This window comes from Spermophilus citellus, assembly GCF_964194105.1.
Source record: "Spermophilus citellus genome assembly, chromosome: 10".
Classification (NCBI taxonomy): Eukaryota; Metazoa; Chordata; class Mammalia; order Rodentia; family Sciuridae; genus Spermophilus; species Spermophilus citellus.
Window position 1 is genome coordinate 87,335,684 of NC_138197.1, and position 15,207 is coordinate 87,350,890.

General features: G+C 36.9%; 1 long non-coding RNA gene across 1 annotated transcript; it reads left to right on the forward strand.

Moving 5' to 3' along the window:
- Positions 1–782: 782 nt before the first annotated feature.
- On the forward strand, positions 783–2,919 carry LOC308657530. Its single transcript, XR_014023957.1, has 3 exons — positions 783–810; positions 1,320–1,616; positions 2,858–2,919. It is a non-coding gene; the product is annotated as an uncharacterized lncRNA (long non-coding RNA).
- The last annotated feature ends 12,288 nt before the right edge of the window (positions 2,920–15,207 follow it).

The following is a 15,207-nucleotide window of genomic DNA, read 5'->3' on the forward strand; positions in this document are numbered from 1 at the left end:
GTGTAAAGTACTGGTAAACTATCTCCTGATAAATGGTTGAAGCCTTTGAATAAAATCTTATTATTCATTCAAAAATATATATTTTAAGAAAATCTTAAAAAGTGATTGGGAAAAAGTGAGGGAGGGAGGGAGGATCATAGAGGTCAGATAAGCCAAATTCTCCAAAGTAGCAGTCCCCTTTGCTAGGTTGCCTGCCTCTCCCTCTTTCCTCCTCCTTTCCTTCCATGGAAATTAAACGTCTCAGGCATGATATACTGTAGTCTAGTTCCCTCTCATCTGCAGGGAATGTATTCCAAAAATAGTGGATATTTGAAATCATGGATAGTACTGATATGTATATATGCGTGTGTATTTACACACACACACACACACACACACACACAAACATGTCATGTTTTTACATACCTATGGTAAAAGTTTATAAATTAGATACATTAAGAAATTAACAATGGCAAAAATAAAAAAAAAGAATGATTTAGTGTAATAAAATTGCCAGGATCACTGGTCTTATACTTTGTGGCCATTATTAAGTAAAATAAGTGTTACTTGAACACAGGCACTGTGATTCTGTGACAGTGAAAGATGAAATGGTTCCTAAGTGTCTAATGGATGGGTAGTATATACAGAATGTACACACTGCAAAAAGGGTTGCTTAATGTATCAGGTGGGACAGAGTGAGATTTCTTCACTCAGAATAGTGTGCAATTTAAAATTTATGAATTTTTCATTTCTGAAAATTTCCACTTAATATAATTTTCAGAAAATGGTTGACCGCAGGTAATTGAAGCCATTGGAAAGAGAAAACATCAGGTAAGGGGATACTACTGTATTTGGATTTGATGGGTTTGGTATACCAAAACAAAAACCAATAAGAAAAGGAAAAGAGGGGGAAAAAGAGAAGTAGGTTCCTCCCCTTGAGGACTTTATATTTAATTGGGAAGTCAAGATTAGACAAAATTAGAAAATATTAAACAATTGGAGAACAACAACGAAAAATGATAGCATTCAGAGTAGTAAAAGTCATTTGTGTTGCTACTGGGTGAGGATAGCTTCAAGGAGATGTATTTTCAGCCAGGTCTCAATTCAAATGCATAAAAGAGAAAAAGGATATTCAGGGAGAATTGTTTTCATTTGAGGTGTATGTGTATCATTCATCTGGTCACCAATATTTGACTTATGTGTATAATTTTGGCATAACGTGAGGCAGAGTGAAGGGGTGGAAAGTACTTCACTTGGAAAGGTAGGGCTTGTCATTGTGTGGTTTCCTCAAAAGTGCTTGATTGTCCCAGCCATTTCACACATGCCGTCGTCTCCTCTAGAAAGATTTCTCCGTGGCTGCCTCATCCTATGGAACTCAGCTCAGACCAGACGTGGATTCCCTCCACAGAGCCCTCCTTCGCTTAAGATTGGGCTAGGTGGCCGTTACCAAGAGCTAGCATTGGCCTCTGTTTCCCTGCACCTGGGAAGAATTTATGCTAACCATCTGCGAGGTGAGTAGTACTGAGTGGAGTAAAGCAGCAGGACCCTCTCCACTGCTTCCCTGTGGACACAAATTGGCAGACAAAAAACAAGTGTCTGGAGAGACCATTTTAGTCTGGAAGATGGATTCTGAACAGGTAAACATGAAAAATGTCAGCTATGAATTGTGAGATGTGCAGGGAAGAGGGAATGTTGTGAGAAAGGATAAAGAACTTGGAGGAGGGAGAAGCCCACTCTTCTGGTAGAGCGAGTGTTTTGAAGGATGTGATATTCTGAAGGGTGTGGATGCTCAGAGGCCTAGGGAAGAGCAATCCAGAGTCTGGGCTCTAGCACCTGACTGAGCCTGGTCATCTGGAGCTTGGTGAGCCAGGGATGGGCAGTGTAAAATGTGGAGGGGAGAAAAGCAAGCATGGACAGGCCAAACAGACCTGGTGAGGGACTGGTGATGGGTTCTGATTACACCAGAGGGCCACGGATGCATTTAAAGTAGATTTTTAAACAGATATCCTGTTTTTCTGTGGAGAAAAACTAGATAGGAGTCAAGTGGAAATGGTAACACTTCATGAAACAGAGGAGTCCCAACTGACTGGGCAAAGTAAGGGAGAGAGAATTTAATAAGAATATAGGTGGTACCAGACCAGGGATTCTTCTTAGGGAGTGAGGAGAAGTGGGTTAAGTTGGTGCAGGACATGTTCCTTCACTGTGACCATATACACGTGAAGATTTTTATTAAAGCCTTGAAGGTTTTTAACTGTTAAATTTGGGAAGACCATTTGCCTACTAAACCTCAAGGTTCACAGTTGCAGTTGAATTAATCTATTAAGGACATTTTTAAAAAGTAAGACACTTAGATAAAAAGTAGACAAAGGCATGTTCAAAAATTTACATCAGAAACAAACCAAAAAATAAATAAATAAAACGGAATCAGAGCAACATAAATTAAAGCAATATGTTTATTTTTAACCCATGAAGTATCAACAATTAATGGAACAGTGATGCTCGATGCTCACAAGCATGTGGTGGCACCAAAGGCTCATTTGCTGCTGCTGGGGTATAATTAGTGGAAGCTTTCCAGAGGGCACCTTGGCAGCCTGCACTGTCAGTTCTAGGAGGGTTCATTTGCTTTTATACTACTTCAAGAACACATACCAGAAATAATCTGTGGTATAAACAAAATCCGTGTACAAAATAATCATACAGCACAAATTTGAAGAAACACTTGTATCCATCGACAAAGGATTGCTTAAGTTTATGCACACATTGTAATATTAAGCAACAACAACAACACACCCAGAAAACAACAAAATCCCTGCAAACACACATACACACAGACACAAACACAAAGACCCAAAACTGAAGGTCTTCCCTGTCGTAACAGGAAGAAGCAAAGAGATGACATCAGAAAAACAATGAGGAGGAAATACTCCAATGTTTCAACAGGTAGTTGATTTTAATTTTCTTACATATTTTCATCGATTGTCACAATGAGTGTTCACATTTTAATAATATTTTTAAAAATCTAATATATCAAAAGTAAAAGGAAAGGTACGTGGAAGGAAAGGAATAAAACTAAAAGATTTTAATGCAGCAGGGGAGCAGAACATTTTAGTACAGGGAGGGAGCTCATTCTTGTCCTGCTGAACCATGCCGAAAGGATGCACCTCTTGTGCTCTGTCTCACCTCCAGTTTCTGCCACCTGGAATACTGTTTGTTTATAGGCCTGCATAACTCCAGCAGTCTTTAGATCTCCGGTAGCCAGTGCTTCCTCTGCTCTACCTGTTTCCCACCTCACAGCCTTTCTCAGACCTTATTGTTCCTGCTATGGTCTTTGATGATCATCCCAGCACCCACTTTCATAGACCATAAGCCTCTGGGTCAGGCTGGGTTAATTGTTAATCCAAGATTCCAAGAAGGCAAAATATTCTCTTTATGGCCTCATATGCTATACTTAGGACCTTAATAAAAATTTGCAAGTGTGTGAATGGAGCGCTTGGAGAGGGCCCAAGAGTTGTGTACAAAGGAAGCCATCATTGCTTTTATATCAGTATAGCTAACCCGTGTAGTCTTCAACATCTGTAGGTGTGTATGTATCTTCAGTGGGATAGGAGAAAGACCAAAAAGTATTTTCTTTCATCTTAATCTCCTTTCTTCTACACTTTGGGGTGACATCAGAATGGTAGTCAAGTCTGAGTAAAAATCCATTAACAGGCCCTTGGCTATCACTAAGAGTGGCCTAGCACTGACGGCAAGGTAGAAGGGATCTGCAGTTATTTTCATATTTCAGATACCCACTGTCTCCTTTCAGGCTTGGAATCTGCAGGTTTCCTACTGCAGGGCTAATTTCCTCTTGACAACAGTAAGACCTTTTACCAAGATGGCCACATTCTTGTGTGTCTTGATCCAGATGATGAACAATGGGCTGATTAACTCAGTGACCTTCAGGAATGATAAAAAGAGAATATAAAGATCAGAGATTTTTCCAGTTTGGGAGATCAGCTTTTCTCTGGACTTGCTTAAGACACACTCCTTTATAACAAATAATGCATTGCACTTTCTTACCTCTTTCATGTGTCACGCTATCTTGAAATGTGAATTTTAAAACCTGATATCACATGCTTGACCCATAAGCCCCTGACCACATTCTGCTCATCATACACCATTTAGTAGTGTTCAAATGAACCTTAGGCATCCAAGAGTCACTTCAGTGTTGCAGCTGTCATGGCCCCATGGCTTAGAAAACCTGGCATCTTGGCCACTTCCACCTTTTACTCTTGAGTAAATGCTCCTATTGATCTTCGCTGAACCAATGCCAGAGAAAAGGTTTGATTCTCTGTTTGGAAATGGTCTAAGCTTCTATTATCACCATTTTGGGAAAAATGAAGAAAAAAAAAAAAAAAAACGCCAGAGTGCAACTCTGAGCTCAGTCTCACCATTGTTCCCCCATTGGAACTCAGAAGTATATCACTACCATGAGTCTAAAATTCAAAGTACAGCATTGCAACAGACAGAGCAATTGCAATGCCTCTGTCCAAATGCCCATGTCCTAATCCCCAGAACCTGTAAATATGTTAGGTTACCTGATGCTATGGGCCACATTATGTCCTCCTCAATTCCGGGTATTGAAACCCTAAAGCCCAGAGTGACTAGTTTAGAGTTAATAGCCTTCATAGTAAAGGTGGTGCTCCAATCCTATAGCACTGGTATCCTTACAAGAAGAGGAAACATCAAAGCATGTGCACATATAGCACAAGCCATATGAGGACACAGCAAGAACGTAGGTGTTTACAACTAAGGAGACAGACCTCACCTGAAACAACCTCTGCTGGCATCTTGATTTTGAACTTTCGGCCTCCAGTACTATGAGAAAATAAATTTCTGTTGTTTAAGCTACCAGTCTGTAGCATTTTGTTATGGCAGCAAGAGCACATGGCAAAGGGGAAATAAAATTGCAGATGGAATTAGAGTTGCTAATCAACTGACTACAGAATGAGGAAATTGTCTTAGGCCACCTAGGTGGGCCAATGTAAGCATAAGAGTCCTTTAAAGTAGAAGGAGGCAAAAGGAATGCAATCCTAATGATACCTTAATTTTAATCTAGTGTATCAGTCAGGATTCTCTAGTGGACAGAACCAACAGAATGAATATATAATAATAAGAGAGGATTTATTAAATAAGCTTGTATGGTCAGAGTTTGGCTGGTCCCACAATGACTATCTGCAGGCTGGAGAATTGGGGAAACCAGCAGCTGCTTGGTCCAAGAAGCTGGAAACTTCAGAACAAGAAGGACCAGTGCAGTCCAAGAACCAGGCTGAAGGCTGTGAAGACTTTGGAGAGTCACTGATGCATATTCACATTCAAAAGCTAAAGAATTAGCAGTCTGATGTTCATGGGTGATGTCCATGAGTGATGGATGGCAACAGGGAAAAAAGTATCCACATAAGAAAGGAGCTTGCTCACGTGTGTGACCTTCCGCCTTCTCCACTTTTTGTTCTGCCTGGTCTCCAGTGCAAAGGTTGCATGGTGCTACAAAGATTAGGGTAAGTCTCCTCCATTGGATTCACTGGTCCACATGCCAGTCATCTCTGGAAACACCTTACAGACATACCCAGAGTGAGATTTATCAATTTTCTAAGCATCTCTCAATGCAGTTGACAACCAATTTTAACCATCACATCTAGTGAGACCAGTGCCAAACTTTTAACCCATAGAACTGTGAGATAATAAATTCATAGTTTTTAAGTCACTAAATTTGGAGTAATTTGTTACAAAATCAAGAGAAAATCAATTTTAATCTGTTAAGGTATTACATCTATTAATACTTTAAAAAATAATATTTTGGAGGGCTGGGGTTGTGGCTCAGTGGTAGAGCGCTTGCCTAACACGTGCTGGGCCCAGGGATTGATCCTCAGCACCACATATAAAGAAAATAAAGGAATCGTGTCCAACTACAACTGAAAAATAAATATTTAAAATAATAATATTTTGGATATGTATACATTTTGGGGATTCATTATTTCCTAAAAGAAAAATTGACATAGAGAACAATTAGGTGACAAAGTATGTTCTATCTATATCCATGAAAGTTGCTGCTAAGAGCACTGGGTAAAGTGAATCAAAAAAAAAAAAAAAAAACATATAACTTTCATTTTTACTCCATTTTATTTTCTTGGTCAAAATCAAAATTCACAATAAGCAAAACTATTACAAGACTCTGGATTTAAATTTAATTTATTATTTAAATAGAGTAAAATTTGAGATAACATTAATACTTGCGTACAAAGAAGTATGGAATAAAAGCTAAGTCTCACCATTATCTATCATTACTTTTGAAAGTGTAATGTGTAGTGTGTGTGTGTGTGTGTGTTATGTGTATGTGTATTCATAGTGTATTTGTGTGTGTGTGTGTGTGTGTGTGTGTGTGTGTGTGTGTGGCTTGTCCAGGGATCTTTAGGGGAACCTCTGTGTTTCAGGACTCCCAGCCACTGAAAGCAGCTTCCCCATTCTCCCTGACTCTTCTTTCTTGCATAGTCTGTTTTTATTAGTTGTTAAGAAAACTAGCCCCCACTTTCCTTCCCAGTGAAGACAATACTATCTATGCTGATATCTGGAAAGTCCTTTCTTATTACTGACCAACTTTCTAAGTACCCACAGTTCCTCATGTTTCCTTATCTCTTGAGAAAATAAAACAAGAGTGGTCATAGTCCTGGGCCCACATTCTGCTTTTCTCATAGGAAGGAGAATAATTTCACCCTTCAACTCTCTCTATTCTTTAACCCTCTGTGCTATTTGTAATATGTGTCAATTGCTTGCATTTATTCTTTAAAAATACCTTTCTAGGCCAGGCACAGTGGTGCATACCTGTAATCCCAGCAACTTGTGAAACTGAGGCAGGAGGATTCAAGTTCAAAGCTAGCCTCAGCAACTTAGCAAGGCCCTAAGCAACTTAACAAGACTCTGACTCGAAAAATAAAAATGGATTGGAGGTGTGTCCCAGTGGTTAAGTGCCTCTGAGTTCAATCCCTGGTACCAAAAAAAAAAAAAAAAAAAAAAAAATTAAATTAAAACTTTTCTATCTATAGAATCCCTGAGACTTAAGATGATTGATTATATTCTTGTAGGCATATGTAAATATTGCAGCTGTGCTTTTTTATTTTATTTTTCCAGTAATGTTAGATATTTTTAGCAGTGATTAGAACTGATCAGTGCTGTGAACAGGCTTAATGATGGTATCTTAAAATTTCTTAACTCTGTACTTACTGTATAAAAAGGGTAGCATGAAACAATGATCTGATTCAGAACATCCCCCCCTAATTTTTACAACACACATATTCAATTTTGAGAAAGAATTTGGCTGAAGTATTTAAGCTTTTATGGTTTTGAGTTGTTTAAATGTTGATACATATATATTTCCAAATATGACCTCACTGGAGAGTCAGAGTATTTGGATAATAATTAAACAAGGCTTATAGGATTTTTTTTAAAAAGAAGCAATCCATGCTATAGCCAAATTTAAAAAGGAGCATTTGTGTAGAGAGTTACTTGGCTTACTTTTACTGGTTTCTCTTCTCTGACAATTAGCCTACAATTTCATCATTTTTTTTTCTATTTGTGCTTTTGGGCAAATGAGCATGTGTTGAGGCTCAATCATATGAACATTTAAGATTTTGTTCTCTGACATCAGTCATTCATAAAAACCATCTGGGTATAAAAAAGTCTACATTGATGGTTTCATTCGATTATGATTTTGCATTATCCAACTACTAAATATTTGTTAAGTACCTTTGTTCATCCATTGCATCTCAGCCTGGAAAAGGAATAAGATTTTACACTAATAATTCCTAATAATTAGGAACATTAATTATGTGCTGGGCACAATTTCCTATAGCCCCATGATGGAGGTGCTACTGTTATTACATTTTACAGTTAGGGAAGCTAAACCACAGAGTGTCTTAGTCAGCTAGGGCTGCTATAACAAAATGCCAGACACAGGATGGCTTGGATAGCAGACATTGATTTTTCACCTTTCTGGAGGTGGGGCCTCCCAGAATCAAGATCCTAACAGATGTGGTTCCTGGTAAGAGCTTTCTTTCAGGCTTTCAAACAGCTACCTTCTCACTGTTTTCTCACATGGCAGGCAGGGTGGGGTGGGCAAATGGGGGGGGAAGAGAACAAGAATTCTGGCCTCTTCCTCTTATTTATAAGGGTTTCAATTCCATCATGGGGGTTCCACCATCATGACCTCATCTAAACCTAATTATCTCCCAAAGTTCCCACTTCCTCATCCATGCCGCTGGGAGTGAGGACTTCAGTATATGAACAATAAAGATATACAAACATTCAGTCCTTAATACGGAAGAAGTAACTCTCCCAAGACTAGTAAGCAGTAGTGCTGGAATTGGAACTCAGGCCGCCCACTCCAGATTCCATGCTTTTAAAAACTTCTGTGTCACGAAGTTGGTGATTCAATAGCTGAGCAAAGCACCAGTGATTCCCACAGTTCTCAGCATGGAATGAAAACGTGACAAAAAAAAAAAAAAAAAAAAAAACAAGAACTCAAGAACTAGATGGAAAATGCTTGGAAACTTCTGGCCTATTTAGGAGTATTCCATATTCTTTCTCCTGCCACTCAACAAACACACCCAGTGTCCCTCTGCTACACTGAGGTTGAAGGACCTTTGCACACACTCCTGGATATCAGGACAACTGAGCCCCTGAGTGCTACTGAGTTGCCATATAGGCAACTATGTTTGTAGACTTTTGAAAGTGTGGATGAAAGACTTGGAAAAAATGTGAATTCTTATAATTCAATAATTATTGTTTTTATAATATTATTGTCCTGTGGAAATATTTGCTGTCAATGTACTTTGTTGTTCCTGGCCTACCTCCTGAGTTTGTAAAGTAGGTGAGAAGCAGATGTGATTACTAAGAATATAACACTGACCTCTATGTAAAATTCATAGGTTGTAACACACAGGGCTGAGGCTTTTGATCAGGATCTTTGAAAATATTCTATGCACATGCTTCAAGTAAAAGATCATTCTCATTATTTTAGAGTCATACTATGCATGAAGGATCTTTGTAACAGAAAATCTTTAATAAGTTTTTATTTACAAGTTTTAATTTGAAACTTCTTACTGCTTTCTGAATGATTTTCACAGTAGCACAGTAGGGACCACAGTTGATCTAAGCATGAGATTTTAAGTTCATGCCATTCAAGGGTGTGAAAAAAGAGAAAGAGGATGGAAAACAGCATTTACTGAGTGCTGTCCTTGTGCCAAGCTCCCTATTCAGAGACTTTGCCTTCCCCATTATATTTAGTCCTAAAGCAGCCTTTCAAAGCAAGTATGTGTGTTTTATAGATGGGAAAAATGAAAGTTCAGAAAGTTTGCATAACAACACATTTGGCAAAGCTAGAACAGAGGTTCACTTCCTGGTCTGTCTTTTCTCACCTTTGTGGCTAAACTCCACTGAACTAACCACCCTGAGTCAGAGAAGTCTGGTTAGAGGAAGCAGTGTCTGAGCTGAGCCTTGAAATTTGAGTAGGAGGACTTCAGGTAAATGAGGAGACCAAGGATATTTCAGGCCAAGAAAAGGAACTGTGACAGAATATGGCACTTGGTGAACTAAAATAGCTGCTCAGGACAAGAGCACAGGATTTATGAGGCTTACAGGAGATTCAGTTGTGAAGGTAGGAGACCCCAAAGGGCCACTGGTTCTTGGCATATCACTTGGCACCACACAGCTGTAGACACTGGAGTGCTTTATCTCCAGATTCTCATTGATTGAAAGAAATAAGGATGAGATCATTAAATGATTTTTCCTGAGAGGGCTTATTCCAGCTAACTTTTCATCTCTGAATCCTTCTTGTTAACACTCCATAAATGTTACTGACATTGTCCATTTGGCCCAGAGAATGGAAAACATGTCAGGCTTTTTGATTCTAGAGGATGGCACACATTTGGTGTGCATCTAAATCTACCTTTCTGAATCAAAGTGTGGAAAAAAGTGCTTAAACAGATTGAAACTTTAACCCTTGTGAGAGCCGCAAGAATAGCAATAGCAAGTTTTTTCATTGTATCATTGAATCATTAGTTCTTGGCCTACAACAATTTCTTAATTCTTATAAGTAAATAAATACATACACACAGAATAAATAAATAAACAAACAGGATTTGAAGACTTCTATTGAATTACTATAAAATGTCTGGGCCTCTTTATATGTCTGAGAGAAAAATTTCCATATATATGAATATATTAAGAATGCTTTTTCTTTTACAATTCACAAATATGTGTTTGAAGGAACTGGGGACAGAGAGTATTCCAAGGAAGGCACGACAATCAGAAAAATCTTTATTAGTTGAGAACTGCACCATGTAAATTTGTCAGACAATGTTTTATTTAGTTTTTTTAAACATTGTTTCCTATAAATGGATATTACCATAGTTTAATACAACACTTGTTACCTGATTAATATAACACTTGTCTTTGTCCACTTTTTAGTAATTTTTAAACATTATAAATATGATAATTAGTAGTGATTTTACAACAATATAAAGCTCTTAGAAAGCATTCTATTTTGTTTGTGAGAAATGGAAATATGTTGGAGTTTTGAAATTGCATTTCAAGTGACTGAAAAAATAGTATATATAGTGAATTCAACTGCATTCTTCAATCGATTTAGGAATAACTTACCTGAGTTTTTTTTTCCTCAGCGCAAAGTATCATCCTTTACCAAATGACTAAAACTAAGAGTTTTAAATGAATTTTATTCGGATGATAGCATAATTATATACAAGTTAGAAGCTATGCTACAATTCAATTTCATGGCTTTTTAAATATGTCACCGTCATACAGCGTCTTCACAGCAGCTTCTGGTGATATACCACTAACTTTGTTTGCCTAGGGCAGGGAGGTAAGAGCAGCTGGCTGTTGTAAATGTGTGATATCCTAGGAGGATGAGGCTACTATGAACCAGCTCTCAGCACTGGTCCCCTACCCATTTGAATGCTTTTAGGAAGATGGAGGACTTTCAGAAGAAACTAATCAGAATGATACGACAGTTCAGTTAGCCATGGTTAGGGGAACTATAAATATTTAACTAGGAGAGGACAGGAGAATAGAAAACTCGTTTCAAATATTTGGAGAGCTGAAAAGTAGAAGAGAAATTAAGAAATTGTTAGTATGACCCTGTGGCCCTATGTGGAAGCCATAAAGAGACTTTTGTCCCCAAACAAGGAGGAACTCACAAATATGTACAAAGATGTGATGGGAATTCTTGTTCAGGATGCCAGATAGTCATGCATATAAATGCTTTCTGCTCCAAAATCCCATAGAAATAATGATAAATAAAAATGTAGAATAATAAGCAAAAGACCCTACTGGATATAGGAGAAGGAGTATCAGGGAACTGGAAGTATAGAGAGATTTCTTAAAAGTGGAAATACTTGGATTGTATTAACAGATTAAACCACATTCATAGGAGAAGGCTGCAGTAGGGGCCAGAGCTATTTTTCCTGGCAGCAGACCCAGAGAGACTCAAAACTTGGAGTATGAGAAGGGAGTTGGAGATGATTCAACTGTGGAATAACTGTGTGAGTCATAGTCCACATTCTCCTTCCCTGTGTCACATGCTCAAGCAAAATCCAAAGGACTAATCTTTAAAATGATTGAATAGTCTTCATGGGAAAGAGCCCTAGCAGGGGTGATATCCCATCTGGGTGACATTCTCCTCAGTTTTAGTGTAAAGTAGGAAAGGTGAGAGAGGAGCATCCTGCTATGTCCTCTTCCATCACAGAGCCAAGGCTTCCAGGGATGGCCACCCGTGGAGAGAAGGGGAGACCTGGGCAAGGCAGAGCTAGTCATCTTGAACAAGCTGGGCCTCCTCGATTGTGAGTATGAATCAAAATCCAAGGATCATAAAAACTGGAGGAAAAATAAGGATTAAAAATAAAAAATAAAAAACCCAGGTTGAACATAGGCTCTGGAGGAAATACATAATGCAGGAAACAGAACTATCTTTGAAGGGATTCTATTTAGCATTCTCATAAAGAAAAAAAAATATTCCATGAAAAGTGTTTGTAGAGTAAAAATAGATTGCCAAGAAAAAGAACAGTCAAAATCTAAAAGTTCTTAAAATGCAAAACTAATTGCCAAAGTCAGAAATTCAAAGGAAAGCCTAGGAGGAAAAAAAAATTGAAAATGCTAGAAACAAATCAGATCAGAGAACAGTTCAAAAATGCTAATATCTAAAAGATGTTCAGAAAGAGAAAACAGAACAGAAAGGAACAGGAGAGAATATTTCAGATGTGAGGAATGAGGACTTCAGATTAGAAGAGTCAAGAAAATGCAAGATAGGATAAGGAACAAAACTACCTCAAGACATTCTTATGATGTTTTAGATATTGAAAATAATGGGAAGATTCTAAAGGCTAAAAGAGCATGTCCCTAAAAAAGAAATGAGAATCTGATTGGCATCATATCCTCAGCAATTGTAGATGTTAAGGACAAGAACACAAGAAGCATGGCTTCAAAATGTTGAAGGAAATGTTTTGAGCCTGAAATTTTTTACCCAGCCAAACTATCAATTCAGAGTGAAGCATTTTCAAACATACAAGCATTCAGACAATTTGCCACCCACAAAATATTTCTGAAAGGACTACTTAAGTGAAACAAAAAAGAATCCAAGTAAGAGGAAGTCATAGGTTCTAAGGGAATGTGGATGTTAACCAGCTTTGTAATGAAATGTGATTCCAGGATGACAGCCCTAAGGCAGGCATAGAGAGAAATTGGTCCAAATTAGAACTGGAAGTTAGAGGCTCTGTGAGGAATCCCTTTCAGGAGATGGTAGGCCATTATGATATGATGCCATCCTAACCCTCTTGAAACTTTAATTTTCTACTTCCATTAGCAAAGGTTTATTGAAGAGAGTTTCATTGCCTCTAAACACTCAGTGGGATTTTCTGCTGTCATGACACTGAGCCTTTTCCTACAGATTCTACTGTATGTGATTACTACTTTCTGGTTTTCAGTTTGAAAAATATCAATATATGGACAATGCCTCAGAAATTATAGTTACAGACAAATGTAACAACAATAATATGCTGGGTATGTAAAAACGTGGATGTGTAAACCGATGTGATTCTGCAATCTGTATATGGGGTAAAAATGGGAGTTCATAACCCACTTGAATCAAATGTATGAAGTATGATATGTCAAGAGCTTTGTAATGTTTTGAACAACTAATAATAATAATAAAAATAATAATATTCTGGGATGGAGGTTTGGAGAGATTTGAAGAGTAGAAGAAAATGTAATGATATTGGATTTCTTCATCAAACTTAAAGGGAAAATTATAAGATGTTATATTCACATTTGAGGGTTTTAAGGACATTATTTAAATTGGTTAACTTGTGACATCATGCTGAGTCAGTAGAGCATTGTCATTCAGAGCATGAATCTTAGAACTAGAATGCCAGGATTTGAATGGAGCTCCATACTATGACTTGGGCAATTGCTTATTTATCCCTTGGTATTCTTGGGAAAAATGAGCACAAAAATAATTAATATTTCACAAAGTTATTCTGAAAATAATAGAACTTAATATAATTTTCAGAATAATGTCTGGCACATAAAAAGTGCTACATGTTTTCAATGATGATGATGTAGGAAAACAAACAGAACTAAATATTAAAATTTCAGTGAGCAGAGATTGAAAGTGGGAGGTAGTAGTTTAGAAAGTCTATTTTCTAAATTTTTTTAAAATGAGAGGTCAAAGATGCTGTTTAAAATTCACAAATCAAAAAATTGAGGTATAATTATATTTAATGTTATATAGTCAATTCTCAGAAGAAATTTTTAAATGAACTATATTAAAAATCAATTATTACTGGAGAGTGGAACTCTGGGCGGGGGAGGGAGAACTTTCTATTTTGTCCTATTTTGAGATTTTTTTTATTGGTGCAGTATAATTGTACATAGCAGTGGGCTTCATTTTTACATATTTATATATGCATATAACATAATTTGGTTATTTGTTTTGAGAATATTTATCCATACTTATGTATTGCTTTTATTTGGATTTTACCAACTTTACTAGGTGTAATTGGCATTCAATAAAGTACACATATTTTAATGTATCTAATTTCATAAGTTTTGGACATATGTGCATATTTCTGAAACTGTCAGTGTAACCAAGGAAGCAATAACATCTATACACAAAAGTTTCCTCATGCCCTTTGTAATCTTTTCTTCTTGCCTCTTTTTCTAGCAAAATGGTGTTGTGTTTACAAAATCATTACTCTAGTCAGCTGAAAGAGAACTGTGGGTACTCTCATGTCTGGCTTCTTTCTTCAGCATAATTATTTTAAGATTCATCCACATTATAAGGGCATCATTACATTTCTCATGTAGATAAGCTATAATTTAAAAATTTACTTGATAATGAATTTTTCCTCAGTACTTAACTATTAACCACAGAACTGCAGAGAACATTTAGGTACAAGACTTCATATGGGCATGGTATTTTCTTTCTCTTAAATAAATACTTGAAAGTGGGATGACTATTTCATATAAAAGGCATATGTTTAAATTGTTAAGAAACTGTCACATTGTTTTCCAAAGTGTTTTTACATTCCTACCAGCATTGTATGAGAATTCCAGTTTTTTTACATCATTGTCTTAGAATAGTCAGTATTTTTTCAGCCATTCTAATAGGTGTACAGTGGTATCTTATTTTGATTTTTATTTGTATTTTTCTGGTGAATATTTTTAATAGCAACTTCTCATATTTTTATTAGTTATCCTTCGTGGAAGAGCATCTGTTCAAATGCTTTGGCCATTTTTGAAAATTTGGTAGTTGTTTTCTTATTGAGATTTGAGTGTTCTTTATGTATTCTGGATACAATTCCTTGATCAAGTATATGATTTACAAATATTTTCTCTCAGTCTGTGGCTTATCTTAACAGTATCTTCTGAAGATAGGATATTTTTAATTTTTATCATGTCCAGTCTTTGGCTTTATATTTTCCTTATATGGGTTATGTTCTGTTGTATTTACAAAATCTTTGCTCTGATCAGAAAGGTCTTCTTCTAGGTTCTACAGTTGATTAGCTGTAATGAACAAATTCATTTTTTTCCATGTGTATTCCAGCACCATTTGTAGAAAGATTATTTTTTCTTCATAGAATCACCTTTGTGCTTCTGTCAAGTATCAAATAGGTAGGTCTATTT